Source organism: Mus musculus, chromosome 2 (genome assembly GCF_000001635.26).
Source record: "Mus musculus strain C57BL/6J chromosome 2, GRCm38.p6 C57BL/6J".
NCBI classification, from domain to species: Eukaryota; Metazoa; Chordata; class Mammalia; order Rodentia; family Muridae; genus Mus; species Mus musculus.
In genome coordinates, this window is record NC_000068.7 from 57,808,719 (window position 1) to 57,831,236 (window position 22,518).

Consider the following 22,518-nt stretch of genomic DNA (forward strand, 5'->3'; position numbering starts at 1 on the left):
AATGATGACTGCCTTTGATTCCTATAACCTCCATGTATATATATATTTATATATACATATAAAACCTCTATATATTTCCTGTTATGGGCTGGATGATGATTCTCCCAACCCTTATATACTGAAACTTAACTTCCACTGTGATCATTTTTTAAGGAAAGGATGGATTCCTCAAGTATGGATTAATGTTCTTATTTTGAAAGAATACCCAAAGACCTCAACTACTTCTTTGGCACATATTGAGAATGGACATGAATGAACCAGGAAGGCCACCCTCATGACAGCATTTGAAGTTACACTGTTATATACATACATACATACTACATATATTTATGTATACACACATATATATTACAAGTCCTGTGTAATGACTTGTGCATATATACAACCATACACACAAGCACAAACTTCATATATATTAAGCTAAAGAATGGTTATATCATAGGTATGGAACTATCATATTGTCTAGTGATTCTGGACCAGTTTTCATGTGAAAACACAGTAAAGTGGACCAGAAATAGTAATAATAACAAGATAACAAGCAGACATAGCACAAAAGTCCACTGAAAGACATGATAAATCTCTAAAGCATACAATAAAATTAATAAATCTCTACCTAGATTAATCAACAAAACAAAACTAAAAGATAAAAGACTGAAGTCACCTATGTCAGAAATCAAGGGGGGATGCTACAGATTGTAGGAACACTCCACAGAAAAAGTCTTTTGGCAAGTTCACTAACATATATGAAATCAATAGTATCTGTGAAGTAAAAAATTTATGAAAACTGATAAGATCAAATAAAATATCTATATAACTTTACAACTAATTAAATAATTCAAATTCCTAGTTTAAAACTTTTCTGCCAAGAGAGGCCCCAATAGTCTAAGTGGTAAATAAGTTTCATTATTTAATAATTTAAATAAATAGAAAATTGTCACTATTTCCAACTCAATTTTCAAGGTCAAAGGTCATTATAAGAAGAGGAAGCATAATAAGAATTAATATCTACAAATTCATGTGTATATAACATCCCAGAGTATTTTCTTATTGAATATAAAAATATATATTATTTCATGACCAAGTGGAGGTCTTTTAAAATTATGGTTGTTTCAAATATTTATATATTTTGATTTACTATTTTATGTGTATGAATGTTTTGCCTGCCTTTATGTATGTGTGCTGTGTGTGTGTCAGAAGCCTCAGAAGGTCAGGAGAGGACTTGAGATCCTCTAGGACTGCAGTTACACACATGCACACATGTACAAACACATACACACACACACACACACATACACACACACACATACACCTATACACACGCACATATATACATATTTATACATATAAATGTATATGTAAAATACCCTGAGTCTATTTTTGTTGTTTGTGTCTATATGGCTTCAAGAATGACCACTTTGCAATTGATAACCAATAAGGGAGCTCATCTCCTTCTCCAAGAAGGCATTTGTTGCCTGTAGTTCTTTGTATAAGGGTAGATACGATGCCATGAAATTTTTGCTCTTCCAAGTTAACATTTTGATTATCTTAATAAACGAAGAAAGGGATATATAAAACTCGAGATATAGCTATGATATTTCTGTAATTCCATGTATGAAATACCCACTGTTAACATAAATCCTAGTGAAAGATCACTTAGGATTAGGCAGACATGAAAACTCAGCCTTCACCACTTCTAATTTAACATTTTCCTTCAGATCTTGGCCCCAGCATCATTTTAGGCAATTCAAAATTCACATAGAGTATTTACTTTCTCTATGTAAAACTTCAAGTTACTTAGTGACTACAGGCCAATAAATTGGAGTTCTATATACAATAAAGAACTATTTAAATATGAAAGTATAAGAAGGCGGCATCCTAAATTATTCATACTTTTCTATTGTTTTCAGATATTTATTAAAGGACATTATTAAAGAACATGAAAGAAAATATGAACTACCAAGAAAGTTAAAAGGGATGGGGAAAGGGGAAAAGGGTAGTCTGGAAACAGAGGAGCAGCCGATGGAGTGAATGTTATCAAAAGTACATCATATACATATACCTTGCTTTGTGCCATAAATATATAATAAGAAAAACTGCATACAAGGGTCCAAATGATTTTTTGGATTGCAGTTCAGAGTAGATCCTGATACATACAAAGGACAGGTCACTTTGTCATTTCCATCCAATATGCACTAATTCTAATGCACTCTTGGAGTCTGGGCCTGCAGTGTTTCTGCAATTCACACTCAGGAAAGAAGGTTTAAACCTTTCTACTTCTTTTTCAGGCTTGAAATGATGAAAATAAAAAAAAAACAAGTTTGAAGTGTATCTGTCATTATTTCAGAAATGGAAATTTGGGGCTGAAAGGGATTTGGCATAGGGAATGAGCCTCTGTGTTGCTCTGGGGGTATTCCTCAAAAGCTACTGTCTGCTTGCAGGAAATATTCTAAAGGAAGAATGGAGGTGTACCCTCTTGAGGATCACAAACTGGAGGATGTTCAGCAAAGTTTTCACCATCTTTCACAACTACCAGGAAGCCACAAGAACAATGATGGCTCCTTTGTTGTCTTTCATTGGTGGAGTTCCTGTAGGAACCGACTGATGGAAGCAGGCATTCTCAGAGCTTGCTCCAAGCAAGAACACAGCTCCAAAGCTTCCAGATGCTGTGACAGAGGAAAGAGTAGTCACCCTGCCACTGAGCGATGCAAACTGTAAGACATTTTGTTCAACAAATAAATCATTGAGCACATACACTATGCAAGGCATGACCCTGGGTTGTGAGAGAGGTGTGAATTAATTGGCATCTGTCATCAAGAAAACTGCAAAAGATAAAATTTGTACCCAAATAATAGAGTTTAGTAAGTGGAAAGCAAGCAAATAGAGTGTAAAGAAAATAGAATGGGCATCTACAAAACCTTAAAATTTACATTGCTTAATTAGTTGTCTCATATTTTAAATGTGTCATCTTTTTTGTTCCTGTATTTGCAAGAGACATTTGCCCTGAAGTTTCAAAACCAAACCAAACGAAACCAATAAGAACATGGTCAATTCAGCAAAACCCATTGCAGGTTAAATGTTTTCCTTGAGATTTGAGGCATTGCTGGATATTGAGCTTGCCGACACACGGTGGCATGGTGGAGCTCCCAAATGTTAGAATGTAGGTCTTCTTTATGGACATTGAGAAGCTTAGCTTTCTTATCTCACACAAAGATAAACATGTACTGGGGTGGGGGAGAGGGCTTGAACGCAACTAAGTTGACATGATGGTTCTTTTAGTGAGCCACATCTTTATCAAATAAGGCTACTACATCTTCAGCTTTGAAGGAGTGTGCTATATTGATACTGAAAATGTTTACCTAGAAATGTACTTTCTCTGCATACATCTAACATACTCTTGGGGTTTGTGATTGGTGTAAGTCTAGAATATGTATTGGTTATGTTCCTTTGCTGTGATAAAGCCCCACCACCATGACAATACGTAGATGGAAGGGTTTCGGGGGTGGGGGGTCTTACAGTTATAGAGGCATAAGAATCCATCATGGCAGCAAGCTGCAGGCATGGTGGCAAGCACAGAAGCTGAGAGCTCAAATATTCAAAGGTGAGCCCAGAGCACAGAGAATGGACTTGAAGTTGGGCAAGGCTTTAAGTACATAAAGCCCACCCTAGTAACATACTTCTTCTAACAGGGCTGTGCCCCCAAACGTCTTCAACCAGTGTCACTACCTGGGGACCTAATACAAATACCTGAGCCTATTGGGACTATTCTCAAGAAGAGATTAAAGAATAATTTAAAGGATTTGAGCTTTCTGTGCTTTAGTCTTTTTTATTAATTAATTAATTAATTAATTAACTTCAAATCTCGATTGAAGCTTCCCCTCCCACTTCTCCTTCCTCTTCCCTCCTCCTCGCTTCAAGTTTATTTTCACTCTCATCTATCTGGTGATGATTTTTGACACCCTGATTTGTACACGAATCCTCTTCTATTATATGTTAGGTTTGCAGATAGCTTACTGTATTAATTCTGATGATTCTCCCTAGTCACAATTCTAGCTCAGGAATCCAGATGTTAGAAGTTTGCCTCCTTTATCAATTGGACAAATGGATACATTGATTGCAGTTAATGTGAGCAATTAGTAGTAATAAGGACTATACTTGGATTTTGTATACTTTGGGATTATTTGTAATAAAGATCATGAAGGGTTTCAAAGCTATTCTATATTATTTTACAGATATACATTGTTTTGTATTAGTCATACAGATGTGGAAATTTACACTCATTACTCAGAAGTGACACCATATTGCAGAATGTTATTTTTATCTCAGCAATGGTTTAAAAACAGTTTCATTCTGATTCCCAGCCTCTTATTCTACTTAGGCTCTTCTTTCATATGCAATGAGGTAGATTGCTATTTTAAGTTACTAACAGTTTGTGATTTTTGTCCTGTTCTCCATTTGCAATGATAATTGGCTAATTAGTGAGTTGATCATTCACAAAAAACACAGCCCTGTAGAGAAGCAGGCTTTGGATATGCAAATGTTCTCGTACATCAAAAGAAATTATTTTGAATATTTCCCCAAACTCAAGTGTTACTGCTTACTTCACTGCTTTCTTCAATACCAAAAGGTCATCAATGACATTTTTAAAAACACACCACACAATAAACTGTGATTAATCTGTTTTAGGAACCTTGTGCTTTAATGTTTATACACAATTTCACATCATGCTACTATCATTTATGCATAAAATCTTGTCTCAACCAACTACGTGGCATGGAGATTATTTCATTTTTATATGTGGTCATGACCACTAAGAAGATTATATAAGGATATCTTTTAGAAACATTTATGGTAAAGGTAGCTACTCAAGGAGCACAGATTCTAATTAAACAGGCTCCTGTTTTCATTACCTTTCTATTCCTAGAATGAAATAGCTAATTATTATCTTACAAAGAAAAGGGTTTATTTCAGCTCTCGGTTTTGCAGGTTCTTCCCCAGGACTGAATTTTGTTGTTGTTGGTCAGAGGTGAAGTAATCTATCCAGATAGGAGCTTTTGATGCAGCTATTCACTTATCTCATGGCCAGGAAGCAAAAGAAGAAAACACAAAAGTCAGGCTCATACAATCCACTTTGTGGACTCCCCAATTCAGCATACTCCTGTAGTGCTAAGTGGGGGGCTTGTCCTTTAACTCATTGGTTTGTCAGGGAAAGTCAACATACAAAATATTTTAAACTCTAAATAGCACTATGTTCTTGCTCATGATTCTATCACTAGAAAGAACAAGACACCTTGTTTATTTTCTTATAAAGAAAAATCTACGGCAAACCCAAAGTTTTTAAATATAGTTATTTTACATACACTGGGAAGCCACATGTGTCGTTGCAGGGAGGCGCTGGCTTCCGCTGGCCACCACACATACATAGGCAGTAAAGTTTTTTTTTTTTTTTTGCCAAGATGAGGTTTTGAGAATTAACCAAAATTAACCAATCAGATGAGAAAGAAGTTAACCAATCAGATGTAGACATGCAAATGAGGTGGTAAGCATAACCCAAGCACAACCAATTCGGGTGTGAGATACGCCTCTCCTAGGCCTATATAAGCAGCACCAATTCTGGGCTTGGGGTCTCTTTGCCTCTGCAATCAAGCTCTCCCAATAACCGTGTGCAGAAGGATCCTGTTGCAGCATCATTTTTGCTGGCCAGGCAGGCACGCGCAAGAATACAATTCCTGATTATGGGGTGGATCCCTGGATATGGCAGTCTCTACATGGTCCATCCTTTCATCTCAGCTCCAAACTTTGTCTCTGTAACTCCTTCCATGGGTGTTTTGTTCCCACTTCTAAGGAGGGGCATAGTGTCTACACTTCAGTCTTCATTTTTTTTTGAGTTTCATGTGTTTAGCAAATTGTATCTTATATCTTGGGTATCCTAGGTTTTGGGCTAATATCCACTTATCAGTGAGTACATGTTGTGTGAGTTCCTTTGTGAATGTGTTACCTCAGGATGATGCCCTCCAGGTCCATCCATTTGGCTAGGAATTTCATAAATTCATTCGTTTTAATAGCTGAGTAGTACTCCATTGTGTAGATGTACCACATTTTCTGTATCCATTCCTCTGTTGAGGGGCATCTAGGTTCTTTCCAGCTTCTGGCTATTATAAATAAGGCTGCTATGAACATAGTGGAGCATGTGTCCTTCTTACCAGTTGGGGCATCTTCTGGATATATGCCCAGGAGAGGTATTGCTGGATCCTCCAGTAGTATGATGTCCAATTTTCTGAGGAACCGCCAGACTGATTTCCAGAGTGGTTGTACAAGCCTGCAATCTCACCAACAATGGAGGAGTGTTCCTTTTTCTCCACATCCATGCCAGCATCTGCTGTCACCTGAATTTTTGATCTTAGCCATTCTGGCTGGTGTGAGGTGGAATCTCAGGGTTGTTCTGATTTGCATTGCATACACTAGCAAGATTTTATCAAAAGGACCCAGATGTAGCTGTCTCTTGTGAGACTATGCCGGGGCCTAGCAAACACAGAAGTGGATGCTCACAGTCAGCTAATGGATGGATCACAGGGCTCCCAATAGAGGAGCTAGAGAAAGTAGCCAAGGAGCTAAAGGGATCTGCAACCCTATAGGTGGAACAACATTATGAACTAACCAGTACCCCGGAGCTCTTGACTCTAGCTGCATATGTATCAAAAGATGGCCTTGTCGGCCATCACTGGAAAGAGAGGCCCATTGGACACGCAAACTTTATATGCCCCAGTACAGGGGAACGCCAGGGCCAAAAAGGGGGAGTGGGTGGGTAGGGGGTTGGGGGTGGGTGGGTATGGGGGACTTTTGGTATAGCGTTGGAAATATAAATGAGCTAAATACCTAATAAAAAATGGAAAAAAAGAATACAATTCCTTCTGTTTAATTCTCTTGTATTAACTTTTATACATGAACATCTATTCATCTTAACACATTATCAAATTATTTTAAGACCAATTCATCACTTACTATATGATTGCATTTTACAAACATTATTTAATTTGATCTTTACATAAATCTCATTAAATATTGACAGCAATTCTAGAGATGAAGGAAAAGAGGCATAGAATATTTGAATAATTCATTAAAGTCATATAGATAACTAGTGGCCATGGTAGGAATTGAGCCTGTGACTGCTCAACTCATAAGTTTATATTTTAAATCACTGTTATAATGAAACACTTCTATGCATAGTTCCTGAATCGGAAAACAAAGAACATTATATGTAACAGTACTTCGTTTGACAACGTACTTTCCTTTCATAAGCTAAAACATTTTTCAGGTTTTATTTCAGTGAGTCAAGATCAATGTATCATTGATTTTTAGAGCCCAAGTCTATAATGTCTTTTAGCTTTTTCTTCTTATGTGGAAACAGAGTCTCTATACAGATATTAAAGAATCATTACACAAATGACAACCTAATCATCTATACACCACAGCCTTTGGAACATTTTGAATCAAAGTGGGCAGTCTGTAAGACTTCAGCCCAAAGTTTCTTTCATAGCAGTGGTGACGATGATAGGCCAACTACTCTTTTGTTTTTAGAAAGAGCTTGCACAGAGATAAAAAACAAAACAAAACAATACAATAACAAAAACAAAAAACACAAACATTCAAGGAGTAAACTAATCAGGAACACCTAATTACAAGATCAGAGACTATATGATAAGGTACCTAGGGAGTACTAGAGAGGCCATGTACCTAACTCATACTTACAAGTGAACCTACTGAATGCATTCACAAATTCCTGCTCCAAAACGTTTCTTCTCTTCTCTTCCCTTCCCTTCCCTTCCCTTCCCTTCCCTTCCCTTCCCTTCCCTTCCCTTCCCTTCCCTTCCCTTCCCTTCCCTTCCCTTCCCTTCCCTTCCCTTTTCTTCCCTTCTCTTCTCTTCTCTTCTCTTCTCTTCTCTTCTCTTCTCTTCTCTTCTCTTCTCTTCTCTTCTCTTCTCTTCTCTTCTCTTCTCTTTTTTTTTATTGGATATTTTCTTTATTTACATTTCAAATGTTATCCCCTTTCCTGGCTTTCCTTCCTCCCAGAACCCCCCTATTCTATCCTCCCTGCCTCTGCTTCTATGAGGGTGTCCCTCCACCCACCCCACCTCCCTGCCCTTGGTTCCCCTACACTGGGGCATCTATTGAGCCTTCATAGGACCAAGGACCTCTCCTTCCACTGATGCATGTCAAGGCCATCCTCTGCTACATATGCAGCTAGAGCCAGGTGTACTCCTTTATTGATGGCTTAGTCCCTGGGAGTTCTGGGAAGTCTAGTTGGTTGGTATTGTTGTTCTTCCTGTAAGGTTCCAACCCCCTTCAACTCCTTCAGTCCTTTCTCTAACTCCTTTATTGGGGATCCCACACTCAGTGCATTGGTTGGCTAAGAACATCCACCTCTGTATTTGTAAGGCTCTGGCAGGGCCTCTCAGGAGACAGCTATATCAGGATCCTTTCAGCATGCACTTCTTGGCATCCACAATAGTGTCTGTGTTTGGTAACTGTATATGGGATGAATCCCCAGGTGGGGAAGTCTCTGGGTGGCCTTTTCTTCAGTATCTCCTCAACATTTTATCTCCATATTTGTTCCTGTGATTATTTTGTTTTCCTTCTAAGAAGGACTGAAGCACCCACATTTTGATCTTCCTTCATAGCAACCTTGTTTATAATATCCAGGAGCCAAAAAGAACCCAGATGTCCTTCAACAGGGGAATGGATACAGAAAATGTGATACATTTACACAATGAAGTACTACTCATCTATTAAAAATGATGAGTTCATGAAATTATTAGAAAAATGGATAGAACTAAAAAATATCATCTTGAGTGAGGTAATCCAATCTCAAAAGAACACACATGGTATGTACTCACTGATAAGTGGATATTAGCCCAAAAGGTCCAAATAACCAGGATACAATCCAGCATGTTTCTTAATCATGATTTATGTTCTAGTATGACTTCTGTTGCTGTGATATATGCCATGGCCACAATACTTTGCAAGGGAAGGAAAGGATTTATTTCATCTTACAGTTCATCATCAAGAGAAACCAAGGCAATGAATGATCTGGAAAAAAAAACCCCTGAGGTCAAAGCTGTGGAAGAATGTGGCTTACTGGCTAGCATACCCTTTTCCACCCGGAGCAGACCTGCCTGCCTAGGGATGGCATTGCTCAAGTAGACTATGACCTTTTACATCAATTAGGAGTTAAGATGCTTCACAGACATGGTCTCAGGCCAACTTGATGGAAACAATTCCTTAACTGAAGCTCGCTCTTCCTTAGTGACTTTGGTTCATCATTGGGAGGGCAGACTATGTAGAAAACAGAGTAAGGACAGCAAAACTAACATGATTGGAAGTCCATACACACTCTCCCAGGTTCACTTTAAATTCTCTTGCTGAATATTTCCCATTGTCTTTCTTCAGCACAACTGGTTCACTCCATTGTCGTGCTGGTCACTAGATTTATCAGCTTGAACAAATCTACTCCCTAGGGACAACTTGCTTATGCATGAAATATAAAGGACAGGTATCATGTGGAAGTCTCTGGGAAAATGGTAGCACCTCTAGAAATAATGCTAGAATGTTGATGGAGAAGTCCTCTTCACTCTTGTCCATCTTCCCTCCAAGGCTGTTTCTTCTGCCATTCTTCCTTCTCCATCATCTCTTTCTTCATGTCTCCTTGTGATGAGGATAGAGGAGACCTTGGCCTAATCACCTTCAAACTTCTCTGATGAACTTCCATATTTTCATTCCAGATCAGCATTTCTAACCTAGTCTATCTAAAACAATACCAGTGAATATGGTTTGTCTCATATTCCTTATATCACACCTAATTCACATTTTTAATTCATCTGTACATAGCATTTTCTGATTACTGCCATCTGGTTTATTCGTTATGTCTGCAAGGCCCTATATACTACAATTATAGGTGAGACAGTCTTGTCACTTCATCAAGGTGACACTCCTTTTTTTTGATAGCAGAGACAATATATTACATATTTTGCTTCATGCACAGCACCTGGCACATGGAAGCTATTCACTGAGTACTTGAATTGAAGCTCAATGTGCTGAGCCATAGAGGAAAGCTGCCTGAACAGAAGTACTTTCTAATTCAAAAGGTCAGGGAAGCACTCGAGCTGGTTTTGCTGATATCAGGCCTCCTGTCCTTTCCGCATGTGGGAAATTCGCACTTATTGTGCATGTGTGGCTGCCTCGCCACCACCCAGAAGTACAGGTGCAGGCATTAGCATCGAGCAGATTTGCACAGGCAAGAACTCTTCCATTTGTCATGAGAGCTGGGATTCCAAGAGAGGAGGTGATAAGTTGAAAAATTAGGGGGAAATATGTTTTAAGAAGAATCTGGCACACCCCTTCCCCACCTCCACATTAATGAAAGGAAAGGGGTGGGGGAAGGAAATGCTACGCGGTACATTGGCAGGAAAATTGTGCATGTCCTGCGAGCAGATGAACATGGGACTGTGAACAGGAAGCTGATTATTCCAACACATTATATTTCTCACTGGAAATATCATCCCGGAGGAAAAGTCCAACATCTCTGCTTTTGGAGTTACCCCTCCTCCAGCTGTCTGTGCAGTCTTGGCTGGAAGATAAGAACGAAGGTCATTTTAAATTATGCTTTACAGTAGTTGCTATATAAGGGTATTCAGCCCAGCTCTGACCCTACCACCAATGCCTAGAAACTGCCTCTTTTTTTTCCTTTTTCCCCCTTTTCCTCCATGCTAGTTGGAGCAATGGATTTTTATTCTTATCTATTGCCGAACATCCCTCCTTCCTGTAACAACCTGCTACCCACTTCTAGCTGTATTTGATTGTCCCAAAGTAACAAAGAAGTAGAAGCAGAAGCAGCGTAGGCCAAGAAAAGCTTTCTTTTTCTGCTGACCTTGGCATTGAGGAAAGAGAGGACTCTATGTATAACACAAAAATTGAGAGTTATCTGCATCAAATTTTCCATCTACTAGACTACAGAGAATAAAGCTGGAATTTGAAGCGTTAATGATTAAGAAAAGAATTACATAAGAATTGAGAAGGAGGCAAGCAGAGACATGATTTTAGAACTCATGTTTACAAATGATTTCTGAGGGACATTTGTCTCCGCTATTTCCCTTGGGACAGGGCACCATAACAATAAATACAACTCTTTTCTGTCTCTCAAAGAGAGCTGCAGTTTTTTTTCCTACTAAACACAATCAAATGTAAGCATTTCAGTATCAGATTATACCAGTATTAGTTGCATACTTTAGCATAGGTCTGAGAATAACTCAGGTACGCCTGACCTCAAAACGAAGCAGTTTTGTGTTGACCAGAGCCTAAAAGCACAACCCCCATTAGCATTAGATGCAAGTATGAAAGAATTATTGGCTCTGAGCCACTAAGTAAAAAGTCAGAGGTAATAGGTACAAAGGTTTTTCAAGCAACAATACCTAATAAATCACAGAGACAAAAAAAAAATCAAAACCAAAAATCATGCAGTAGGTAACAACAGCCACCTTCATCAATCAGTAAAACAATTCTGTTTTTAAATTCCACTACAGTAGCTAAAAAAAAAAAAAAAAAAAAAAAAAAAAAGATTTGTGGTTAAAGCTCTGCTGTGCAGTAGTCTGCCCGCTTCCCACATGGAAGGTGGTATTTTGAAACAGGAAGGACACAGGTGTGCTTCATTTGAAATGGAATTCATTAACAGGCTCTATGATTTTATTCTGCTCCTACAATGTCAGAATGGACTGATAAGCTGCCTGCCACACTTCAGGCAGAGGGAGGCACAGCCACAAGAGTTTTAAAATGAAAAGGCTGAAGAGCTAGGACTACACACAATGCACCCCGTGCCTGCTGATTTATTCAGGAGGACAAGGGTAAAGATGATCTTGTCTTAATTTCAGTGCATTTTCAATGTGACAGAGCCCTGAATCCAGTCACTAACCCCATTAAATTACTTGCCAAGGGCTGGACCCTATTTTTCTTTGGAAAAAAGGTGCCAAGGCAATAACATAATTTGTAGTGCTGGGTTTCTAATATACAATAATTCTGACCATTTAAAACAGTTTTTATAGGAAATATTTTATAGTTATAGAAATAGTTTTTGACATTTTGGGGGGGAAAGAACAATGGGCCGTTTACAGGTCTACACAGTAGATTAATGAATCTAATTGAGTCTGTAGGGAAATGTTTCAGTTTAACTACTGGAACTAATTTATACATTCACTACATCGTAATAAGTCAATTTAAGTTTCTGGAAATAAAACTGGATATCCTGGGTATAGATTTGAACTATAAATTTCTGCAAGAAAGGAGTCTGTGTGTTCATTATACATTGTAAAATTACCATATGGACCTGTCAACACTTCTTAGCACAGCTTTGTAATAATGTCATTTAGTTTAACATTGTAATGTGCCAACTGAATTAATGTGTATGACACAAAGCATGCCTCCCTCCCAACCTCTGCTTCTGGGGAACTGTGCAACTTTTAAAGATTTTTTTTTTTCTCTCAAGGCAAGAGCCTCCTACATTTGCATAGGGAACTTCAAGATGAAGATTGAGTGTAACCACATTTTCTAGGAGCCTCTGAGAAACAAGCTATGGGGCTCTGATGCCGAGACTTTGCAGACAGATGAGCTCTGTAGAAACAGAAATAAATCTTTACCTGGGAAACCTCACTTCACACCCAGCACGAATCAGCATGGAATGAAAAATAATGGTCTCTAATGATTTTGAACCATGCAAAACTCTGAAGATGGAGAGGTAAGAACGTATTCTATACATATTAACACTTGGTGTTACGATAGTACTCAGGATACTGTCTTCAATCTGAGAATGGGGTTTAGTACAGAAGGTAGCACATTCTACCTAGATGCCATTAGACTGTGACTTAACATAGCCTGATGAAGAAATCATCTAGCAAAATGGGAACTGAGGGGGGTAAAAAAAAATCACCAATGTTTACCTAGGTAAAGTCATTTACATGTAAAATATAATCCTCATAACACATTTTATAAATGAGGAAGCTGCGTAGTATACTGAATTGCATACATGGCCAAACATGGACTTGAACATAGATGTCTAATGTCAGGGCCAAGTTCTTCATTTCTATCCTGTACCATTTACCTATAATAATACTGACAGATAAAGCTGTCATGTTGCCTGATATGCAAATGATTTGACTCAGTCTAGCTTCACAGCAACCATGGAAGATAGTTACTATTTTATACTACTTTTATGGATATAGACACTGAGAGTTAGTATGTATAACAGCTCAAAATCATGGCTCTACTAAGTGGGAGAACCTGGATTTCAGCCAAGGTGAACCAAGGTAAGACCGTGGAGTCATCCAGTCCCCTCATGGTATATCCTAGTAACAGAACAGGTGTGAACTCTCTCATTAGAGTCTTGCCTATATGGAAATCTATCGGTGGGTTGAGGAATTGACTTTTTCAAATTCCTGTTCCCTTAGAAGCAATGCACTATGATACAGGTATTTATAAACAACTGATCAGAGATGAGCTTCTCTGGTGAGCATCTCGGAAGAGCTGGCTGTGGACAGGCAGAGGTAAATATCGCAGGAGGAACTAGTTATTAAGTCTGTAACAGAGAGAAGAGTTTCAGGAAAGGCCCTAGCACTCTGCAAAAAGTTACATGTATGGAGTAAGTCTGGAAAGCCACATAATCATGAGAAGGACTGTGTACAAGGACCGAGGGTTTTCCTGAAGGGAAGGGAACCTCTGCTTCCCATGTGGCATCTATGATAGCATGACACACATAAACACTAGATGTGATACCTCTAACTGAGGACATTTAGCTTCCTTTTGAAAAAATATTTATTAATTTATTATTTAAATAGTGCATACATGCAGACATGTACATATGTAGACACTCACATTCCAAGACAAGTGTATGGAAGTCAGGAGACCAGTTCACGGAATTGGCTCTCCTTCCAGCTTTACCTTTTTATATGAGCTGGGGGTTTTAAACTCAGTCACGGGATGGTGCAGTACAGCTTCTACCTGCTGAGCTCAGCTTGGACTCTTGGATTTTTAAAGTTGCACAGTTTGGAGTTGAGTTTTCTTTTCGTTAACGAGGAATTTGACCCAGAACTTTATGCATGTGAGGCAAACACTTTACCGCTGAGCTTATATCAACATGCTCCAAGAAGACCTGCAAAATCTGGGTTTATTTTCAGTGCTTGTGATTAAACCTAGGGTGTCAGCAATGTCAAGCAAACCCACTACTGCTGAGCTACTGTCCCACCTTAGCCTCCTGATGTAAAGCTTGGGTATCACCTTGTTTGACTCATGACTCAGCTCATTGCAGTTTGAACTTTCTTTCACTTTGATGCTCAGTGGTCTGAGATTGCTTTCCTCTTTTGTTCTCTCTCATCTATCTATCTATCTATCTATCTATCTATCTATCTATCTATCATCTATCTATCTATCTATCTATCTATCTATCTATCTATCATATTAGGGGGAAATAAGGGACAAGGAAGGAGATGGGGAGAGAGGGAGGACGAGATAAGGCAAGAGGGGATGAGTCCATGCTATGATGCATGTATATAATTTAGAGAACAAACTTGTATGTTGATCCTTTCTTTCTACCTTGTCTGAGATAGAATCTGTTGTTTGCCATAGCCTAAGTTGGGCTAGCTTGGTGAGGAACTTTGGTGTACTTCTGTCTCTAATGCACATCTCAGAGTAGGAAGGCTGGGATCATAGATGCATTTGACGGTTCTAGTTTCATGTGGGTTCTGGCCATACAAACTCAAGTCCTCACTCTCGTACAGCAAGCATGTTGGCCACTGAGTCACTTTTCCTGGCCTCCCACTTGTTTTGTTGGCTTAGGTCCTATCTGTAGTCTCTACAACCTAAATCATACTTTGGCTGAAGACTAATTCCTTGAAAGGAATCATCTCAGGCCTTGAGAAGGAAGTTCAGAGACCTCCAGGTCCTGTGTGTGCCGTGCTAACTTTAAGTCTTAGATTAGCATCCTTGAATATGACTGTGGGCAGCAAACTGAAAGAAAAAAATCAGCAATGCTCCTAGTCCCCCTCCTCCTCACCCACCCCAGTCTAATCCAGTTATATCAGCCCTGCACCTTTTTCAGATTTTATAACACAATCATCTAGCACTGATGGACATCTGTTTCCTTATAATATAAAGAGATATAATATAGATACTATAACTACTAAATAGTGTCAAAACTTGGCTAGTGCTTCATAGGAGAAAACTTTCATTACAAAATTCCTAGATTTAGGTAAGCATTTGTTTAAAAGCTTTATTTAGTTGATACCTTCCATTCATGGTAGAGACTAGAAAGAAACCTCTCCGTCAATGTTTTTAGATGAAGTACGAATGTTGGACCACGACATTTAATGTACCTCAAGTGACACAGTGAAGTATGATTGTTTGAGAAGCCATCCTTTATGCACCAAGGAAAGGAAGGGCATGTAGCACTCTGCAAGCCCTTCACCCTGATGACTTCAGTGTATCTCACCACCTCCTCCCATATCCACAGCAGAAACTACATCCAAAGTCACCTGAACACAAAAGAATAGCTGAGTGAAAACGGTGCATGAGTAATTCTCTATGCTGGGCCACTGGTTCCATCTTCTGCCACAGGTATCTTGTTGGCTGTAAAAGTAAGAGAAGCAAGTAACAGTTAAAATATAACCTTTGAAACAAAACACTTACCTAGGGCATGCATGTTAAGGTTTGGTTTTCTATATTGAAAGGACTCTGGCCAACTCCAGCATGGCAAACATGGCTCTGGCAGGCCTTGCTCTTTTCTCCCATTTCCTCTGCCTTGCTAAAAACCATTAGATTACATTTCTAAAGCTAAGCTTCCAAGGTTTATTCTCTTATTTAGCCAATCCCTGCTCCTGAAGCTGGCTAATCAAGGTCCAGCTATCAAAGTATTAAATTCCAGCAGTCAAAAGCCCCCTTTGGCTCACCTGATGAATGTGCCCAATTAAAGTTAAACGTCTCATCCTCTTACTTTTATAAACCACCACTTACTTATGGGCCATGTCTGTCTCCTCTCTATCCAGAGTCATTCCTTTGTGTCCCCCTCCCCACCAGGACAAACACTTCACCCTCTTCTCCCTTGTTGCAATCCCCTTCTCTACCATCTTTATCTCCTGTCTGTACCTCTCATTCCTTGCCATTAGTCTCTCTGGCGCAAATAAATCACCTTTATGCTGAGGACTTGGTCCTGGGAAGTTCTGAGCCAATACTTTCCCCTTTCCAGTAGATTAGAAAATTAATCTAAGATATACATGTTAAGGTTTTTTTTTTTTATGTTGATTGGTATAGGTCACTGTTGTTAATGTGTCCCTCTTCCAGGCACTGGCACTGTGTTGGGCCTTGAACACCTTGGTAAAGGAAGTAGTTGATAATTGTCTCACAAATTGAGACAGAACAGGTTTGAAAATCATACCATGATGTTTTGGCCTTGAACGTCTTGAGAACACTATAAAATATATTTATGTTTTGGGACACCCTAACTTAATTATTTTATTGGTTTCATAAGTAAGAAATTATAGGATTGTGCTACAAGTGTCTACAAGTTTGTATTCAGATTTCAGCAATTATGCAAAAACGCACATGCCCATTCTGTCTTCTAATGATGGTAACATAAAGACCGTGTGAAGGGCTACTCTCCTTTGGTCATGATAATACTCTCCCATTAAACTTCCACTTCTGTTCACCCCTACCTCCGATATGTGTCTAGCTTTTTTATTGAGATGAAACAGAATGTTAAATTGTTCTTTCTAAACCTTAAGATGAGAGCTTCTGCAGACGATGAAGCAAAACATGACTTTAAAATATGTAGCATTCTATGCTGTTGCTCATCTTCAATGTACTTCACAAATATTTGCTAATTAATTAATTAGTTCCTGATTACAAGGGGGTAGAAAGTTCAAGGCGAAATTGGCAAATGTTTCTACATCATTATAAAGAAAACGCACTTATATCAGAGAAGATTATTTCTCTTTTTGAGTAATATGTGCTATCATAAAAATGTTATAAATGCCCTTTTCTGGAACTAGGTATAATAATCATTAAAAATGAGGAATAGTTGTAATAATACTTGTACAAATACAACAATACAAGGTGAGTGCATATTTGTTAGATTCTGATGGTTGAGAGCAGAAGCTGTGTCTATTTGTGTTATAGGACCTAACATAATTCCTGAAATGAAAAAGCAAAACACAGTTTTATAGGTAGTGCTACCTAATTTATAAACTTTCTTTCCTACAGGGGTAAAGAAACTGTGTGGAAGTGCATGAGAGAATCCATAAAAAAAGCAAGGTTTTCAACAGTGTGGTTAATTTTCCAATCACAAAGTTACATCTGTGCATCATTGAACAGAAGAAAAGAGAGAGAGAGAAGAAAAATATTAAATAGGAGCAGAAACTAGATTCAGTCGTTGATGCTATCTCCTACAAAGAATAATGTAATTCACTGGAAGATACTCTGAAATATATTTTCTAGCATACTTACCCAGGAATTATGACAGTCAAATTGACTAAGAGTTTAATTCCTCCTTATCCATTTAATGTCAAACTGCTACATGTTTCAAACTGACCTTTTAATCTTACACATGAGTTCCCAGTTTGAGATAGGCACAAAGCTAGCCTGTCCATGCATATAAAATGATAATTTTGATAGTCAAATTACAGAGTTGGCAATAGATACAAGTGGATTGGCATATTTTTGTTAACTTTAGAAATAACATCATGTAGTTGCACACGAGGTGATAATCTTGGAACATACTTCCGATCTGGGCAGGAAACTTTTGCTTATTTTTTATAACTGAGGAAAAAAATCATACAAAACTCATATAAACTCACTGATAAATACAATGAAATGATTGTGAAATCAACTCAAAACTTTAGGTTTATGTACTTACTATGAACTGTCTATATTTTAACTTCTGTCAAAATGCAGAAAGGGATTTCAATGGTCATGTGTGTCTGTAGATCCTCAGTTCCCAAAGCGATGGTGGTTCAAAGAAGTGGAGAGAGACATCAAAGGAAAAATGTTCTGGGAGAGGAAATTGGTTCATATTTGGAAATCAGAGTAAGTAAGTGGGCATTAGCGGTGTTTTTCCACATATATGAAAATGAGTTTATCAAAGTCATGAGAGTCAGTGTAGTAAATCAGGAAGGAGGAAATGTATGAATAGGAACAAAAATGATGAAGGAAAAGGACCGTGAGAAAGATAATAACGGAGAGTGAGTTTAGAAGACCAAAGCCCCCAATGCTGATGGGGAAAAGCCATTGGAAAAGAACTTGAGCTGCAGAAAACACAGGGAGAGCAGTGGGGGTGACTGGGGAAAGGTGAGAGAGCTTGGATTTTCCTATAGCATTGTATGATTGTTTCTGACAACACCTAGCAGTTCTAACAATTCATCATCAAGGATTAGAGAAGGCATGAAGAAGAACATTTCAGTAATGTCACAAGCATGGTCACATTGAGCAGTAGGGCAAGTGCAAAGAGTTTAAACCTGAGAAAACTGGGATCCACATTCTGGCTTACATCACTATGCTGTCCTGGGTTAATCATGTCCCTCATGTTTGTCCTTTCCTGTAAACTTTCCTGTAAATTGAACTGGGTGATGTCAAATATGATTTCAAATAGGCAATAATTTGAAATCATACTTGACATCACCCAGTCCATATAGACTATGTGAGAGGCAAAGTACAGTAGCAGGCAAAGCAACATGGAGATCTACATGCAATTCTACTCTTCCTGTCACTTTCCTGTTGACGATCATGAGAAAGTTTTGTATCTGAGTCTTAGTTTCTTCCTCTGCGTGGTGCTAGAAGAATAATCCTGGGGAATGTTCAAGTAAACTTCTCACTGAGTTAATACTTGTTTGGATGGTGATATTGACTTGAAACTCTCGAATCCCAAGTATTTTAACACCACATTCCATGATGACTTAGAAACACCGTCGAGTTCAATATCTAGAGCTTTAACGTAATGACAGTTGTACAAAGATACTCATATGCTTATTTGACTCCAAGGATCTCTTGAGAATGGCCACTTTACCATTTTACAGTAATATACAGTCCAGTCAATTGCTGTGAACTTAGAGAAGAGAAAACTTAATGCATTTAATGTATTAAGTAATAGTGAATAGGTATTTAACAAACAGATAGACAGAAGCTGCATAGTCATTTCAATTTAGATTAGAAGAAACATTGTTTTATTCCAGGTTCTGAGCTGAGACCTATCAAGTAGGAAGCTGAATAATTGAGAACCCATGAAAAAAGATAAATATCTGCCTCAAACGTAAATCCTGTAAGCATGCTGGGAGAGTATGCCGAGCCCATGTGGAAGAAAACACACTAGGTCTAACTCTCTGAATCTCATTGATCACTTCTGAAAACTTCCACTCTATGTTGAATGATGAACAACTGTGCAAAACTGGTGTAACAATGGAGTTGACCATGGAACTGGTTTAATTTTGTACAAATGGTGTTAGATTCATGCCCTTATATTTAAAACCTGCATTGACTTAGTCGGTGATTGACTCTGGGGATAATTTGGTTGAGAAATAATTTTTGATATGGTTCCTGGAAAAGTAAAGAAAAGCTTAAATAACTCATTGTGCTAGTCGCTTCAGAACAAAATTCAGAGAGTGCTGATGAACAGCAGGCAGCAAGTGGGCTGCCTTGCCTTCTGCCCTTGCTAGTTCTATTGGATAGCTGTCTCTCACCTATTCTCATGCAGAGTGGGACATTTCAAATACTATGCATCATAAAAAAGAAGGTTTAGCCAGCTAATTGTTTCTTCTATATGGAAAGATACAATTCTGTTCTATTTATCTCATTAGGACTACGCTTAATTGTTTGAAAAAAATTCAACCAGAAAATAAAAAAGGGTTCTTTCTAAGAGAACACCCAGAGTCAGGAAGTCTTCACTTGCTGACCTGAATGTGAATGATGTATGCTGACTGCTGAAGGCTGCTGAGACGCAATGAATATCCCTGCAGATACAGTCTTGGGTAAAGTGAAATTACTATACCTACACCTCTCTGAATTACCAAATGGGTTAATCCTCACAAATGGATGGGATTTAAAATAGGATTTTGAGATTTTTACCAATTGCATAAATCTATGAATATAGAGATGTAGGTTCAGATTTATAGACCCTGGATATAACAGGAAAGATGGGGACATTATCAGGTAGCAATTTTTGTGAACATTTTAAATCATTGTTTAGTATGGATTTCTCTCAATAAAAGTAGCCAAAAAGGGAGATTGTTGTGCTAAAATAGAAAATCAATCCATTATATTACTAGCTTAATAGCATAGTGCCTTAAATATTTAAAGTTGTGCCATGAGTTATATATAAAATTCTTTGGCTGATGCCACAGAATATGCAGTTGGGACATCAACTAAGTATGGGCAAAAACAAAAACAAAACTTGAACATTGCTTTTTTTTTTTAAAATATGCATATGAGAATTACAAAAGTTTTAGCTAGTCTATAGTAATAAAAATTTTATTGTGTGACAAACATAAAAATACATAATCTCTTTTGCTTTATTTTATTTTATTTTATTTTATTTTATTTTATTTTATTTCTGAGACAGCCTTGCTGTATGGTTCAGACTAGCCTCAAATTCATGCCAACTCTCCTGCCTTGGGTTCTTAAATGCTGGGATTTTAAATATGTAAGACCTCACCTAGCATACTTAGTGTTTTAGATGATTTTTTTCTTAACTCTTTAATTACTCAATGTCACCATAAATTTGCTATTTCTTTAGAGTCACAGAGAATTTCTGTAGAATGGCCATGCTTGGATTAAAGCCTCCAAACCTTTAAGAGCTGTATGGAGAGTTTAAGGGTGTTTAGTATGGTTCTAGGCTCAAGTTAGCAAATGAACTGGAGTCAGACTCATAGAAGACACCATTTTGTGTCCATTCTAGAATGCCAAGGCAACTTGATCTTTTACTTTCCAGTTCATGGTCAAACAGCGTCCTCTCACAGCTCCATCTCTACTTCATAACAGAACATCCTCTTAAAATGTGTAGCCTTTGGGGCTTAGAGTGATTATGCTAATATTCATTCCTGTCTCTGTAGAGGGTCATGGCGATTTATTGTATTCTGTCCAACCCAACAAATATTCTAAACACATGAGTTCCTAGTGTCAATGGAAGCCTTATTTTTTGAGATGATTCTCTTCCCAGATGGAGGTAACTTAATTGATTTCAGAATTATGTAGCTTTAAAAATGACCAAAAGAAATCCCCCACAATTCTCTGTACTCTGTCTGCCTCTGTTATATTTCCGATGGATCCACAGAATAATTCAAAGTGACGTACTAGGTACTGATTTTGAGGTTTGGACAAAGGTCTCACCTGAGACATTATCGAGCACACAATCACTGGCATTCAGAGTGCCCGGTAGACTATACACCCAGACTCTCTTTCCATATATGGCGCATCTTCTGCACCTTTTGGCAGCCCACTCAAGGTGCTTCTGCAGAGCAGAGGTGAGAAGTCCTATGCCTCATCAGTCAGCCTAAGGGGGAGATCTGAGGTTTATCCTGAAACCTCGGTATACACATGGAGACAAACCACTCAATTTCACAGTGCTAACCTTTTGGTAAAATAATAATATGATGCTGAGAGACTAAGTATCTTTTCTGAGGTAGGAACACGAACTCTATCAGCATAGACATATCCTTTATACTTACAAAGGACTTTCAAATGAGTGACTGTATTTAAAATTGATGAAGTATGTGTCCACCCATCATCCTGTCTATGAAGTGTAGAGATTGAGGCCTAGGTAGATTTTTTGAAGTTATGAATACTCCTTTAAAAGATAGCTATCTTACACTTGGCTATTATTTTTAGTCTTAAACCACAAAGTATTGTGCCTTACTGACAATTTCTAACTTACCTGGAGGTATTCACAACTAGGTACTCTTAATGCCAAAAAGAAACGACTTTTGCATCTTTTTTGTTGTTTTTTGTTTGTTTGTTTATTTGTTTGTTTAAGACAGGGTTTCTCTGTGTAGTCCTGGCTGTCCTGGAACTCACTTTGTAGACCAGGCTGGCATCGAACTCAGAAATCTGCCTGCCTTTGCCTCCCAAGTGCTGGGATTAAAGGCGTGTGCCACCACTACCAGACACATCTTATTTAAAAAAAAAATCTTATATTTTTAAAAAACATCTTATTTTTAAAACCATCTTATTAAAAAAAATGGCCTACAGCTGATGGCCTACAGCTGATGGAAGTGCTTAGTCACGGCCTCTCTCCTGCATCAGAAACCTCTCTCCTAGTTATCCATGGGAACTTAAGGTGCTCAAATGTCTGCTAGAACTACCATGACCTAGCAGATTATGGTAGTTAGTCCATTTACTGAATGACATATAGGTGTGAGTAGGAACATTTTATGTCACTAAGTCCTGAAGAAAAATGGTGTTTACCTGTGTTAACTGGAGCTCTCCCACCCAGAACAGTTCAAACTG